The sequence below is a fragment of the Pseudomyrmex gracilis genome, unplaced genomic scaffold (assembly GCF_002006095.1).
Source record: "Pseudomyrmex gracilis isolate BER0280 unplaced genomic scaffold, ASM200609v1 scaffold_416, whole genome shotgun sequence".
Classification (NCBI taxonomy): domain Eukaryota; kingdom Metazoa; phylum Arthropoda; class Insecta; order Hymenoptera; family Formicidae; genus Pseudomyrmex; species Pseudomyrmex gracilis.
This window is the reverse complement of record NW_018021000.1, coordinates 72,481-75,500: the sequence shown is the minus strand read 5'-3', so window position 1 is coordinate 75,500 and position 3,020 is coordinate 72,481.

Sequence of the window (3,020 nt, the reverse complement as noted above, 5' to 3'; positions counted from 1 at the left end):
GGTCCCTAAGTTAGGGCCAAACTAAGTTAAGATGGTGGCGAGTCAGACCCTTTACGCCTAGAGGCGTATCCCGGCCAGGTACGGTAAGGCCGAATGTTACAATTTTCAAAATTTCAAAAAAACATTCAATTGCACTATTTTTTTTGTTTTTAGCATTATTTATGTTTTATCTGATCAAATAAAGTCAGTTTGTATCATTATCGATTGGAAAACATTATAGAGGGCGCCATCAATCGACATTTGAGTTTCTTTTTTTCTTTTTTCTAAAAAATTTTTTCCGTTTGGCTGAGCATTTATCAACGTATTTTACAATATTCATCTAATAGTAGCAAAAATCACCGCTAGGTAGCGAGAACCCCGAAATCCATATCCACATCTAAAGTAGATCACTGATTTATATAATTAGATTCGCTGCAGTAACAAGTTGAACCTAAAACCTGTGTTATTGTGATACTGTTCGGACACGATCAATTATTACAATTTATTTGTACTGTAACAATACTTTTATATTATAACTCTCTTATTTGTCAAGATCATCCATTGATTATTTCTCCAAACATGCCAATTAGCAGTGGAGAGTATTTTCTTTGCACCCAAAAAAGTACAAAAGCTATAAAAATATTTGAACTAAGGTATATATTTTTTACAGATATGTATATTCATAATTTTTATCTCTAACTAGTGACTTCTAAAACTCCTATACATAATTTTCAAATGGAATTCACATCGAAACTGGAAATATCTCGAAAACTTAACCATATTGCATCCGCCATTTTGAATATAATTTTTTTGGATGCAGAATCATATTAGGAGAGATCGATAACTTTTACACATGAATTTACAAGCAATTTAGATTAAAAAAAAAGAGTATAAAAAAATTTCATTTTTTTACGCCTCTAGGCGTTTTCCGGCGCTCTAAAAGTTAAAACTTATAGGTCTCAAGTACACTTTATGTCTTTTTTGTTTTTAGACTTGATAATAGTCAGCGTAATACTCGGGCTTTGCAAAATGACTTTGTTTTTTCCTTAGTAGTGTTAAGCTGTTCAGATATTCTCTTTTAGATGTGTCATGATTGATATCAAATGATATTCCAATAGACATGCAATGAATTTTTTTCTATATTTAAAAGATAATTGTATGATTATGTTACTTCTTTATAATGCTCAGTGTTGTTCTTTTTACTGTTTTTGTTTGTTTAAGATTTATTAGCTTAGAATTTATTTTTATATATATATATATTTGTTTCTTTACTTTTCAAAAAACTATATGCTTTTCTTTTATGTTATTTTTTATATACTTTTTTGTTATAAGCTTTTTTTCTAATTTATTATATACTATATAAAGTGTCTGTAAGCGCTTGAAGTAATTTATCTCAGAGCACATTTTAAATAAAGCTTTCAATCTCTGCAGAACGCCGAAGGATTCACTCACGAACTTCGAGCGAGTTGCAATCGGGTCTAAACTGTATATCTTTTTTCTATGTATGTATCGCCGACGGAAACTGTTATAAACATTTACATAAACAATAAAGAGTATTATTCAATTGCATTTCCCAAAACATTTATATTAAACATAAATACTGATATACTATAGATAGATAAAACTAAAGGTCCCTGAAATCTATAAAAGTAAAGATCAGAAAGATTAAAATTGTTTACGTAGTTCTCGAGATATTAAATTGTTTAGACTTATATGTGGATAATCTTATACATACAATGTTAGTATTAGAGGTATAATTTAGTTTTTTGTTACTATCAATAATAAATAACTAAAATAGTAAAATATACTGACCTCTTGCTGTGCACTTGTAGCCTTCAATTTTGCTTGTGCGGCTTTGAGAGCTCTGTAACAAGAGAAAATTAACAATATTAATACCGAGATTATATAATATCATTTTTTTAAATATATCCAGTAATACAATATATTATATAATATGTAATAATTATATTATTGTAACAAATCGAACTGTAAACAAATACTGTAATAAATAAGTTAAGAGCAACATGTTAGTCGTAATTTTCTATATAATAAAACAAATTGTAGTTTTATAACATAAACATTATGTTATTATAATGTTAATTTATACTATACATTGTGACGTGACACTTTTTGTGTCCGTCACAAGGATGCATTTCCGGCCGGCACAGGAGGCGGTGAGCTCGCGTTTCTCCACTATTTGAGGGAGAGCAGCTCATTAGATTGCGTAGCGCAGGCAAATGCGCTTACTTTGGGTTTGCGTATTGTATTATTTTTGCGTATTGTAATATACCGCTCGGCGGCTATTTTGTAAGTTATTTTCAGCGTGAAGAGAGCAACACATTGTACGTGACTGGCAGGTAGAGAAGAGCGAGAAAGAGAGAAGATAGAGACAGACAGCGATACAGGGGCGTAAGGGCCTCATAGGCACAAGGCGCTCGGCGATAATGTCGACGACGGACCAGAAAAAACGGGAGACGCTAGCACTCCGACTTCGTGAAAACCGGAGCGGAGCTCCCTATGGAGTTATCAACCCCGTGATGCAGGAAGATAAACCCGAGTAAGCTCATCTACAAAGGAAATTAAGCAGAACGGGCCGATACGGCCAGAAAAGGGCCCGCGTCGATGCGTTGCCAATACCTACGTGGCCGCTGTCAATCATGGCGCCGCAAAAAAAAGAATATGATTGGCTCATTAGACAGCGCGAAGAACAGCGCACGGCGAGAAGAGCAATTGCCGAAGGAGCCGAATTCATTGTTGCGCGTATCGTCAACTCCGCGAGTTCACCGTTTCTCATGCATGTCGTGATGCCGGGGTAAGACAACATCCGAGGAGGACCTGCTAGGATGATCTCACAAGAAAGAGCAGAATGGTTACCGGTTTGTGGAGAGTCGCCGGCAAGCGTAAGTGTGGTTATTTCTCTTCCGCACCTCTCGCGACTTGTATTGTTCGTGAATCGAATCTCGACGGGCTATCCCGCGAGTTCGATATTGCGAGATATATTGCCGAAAATATAGTGTATTGCGGTTTACGTTTGTTACTAA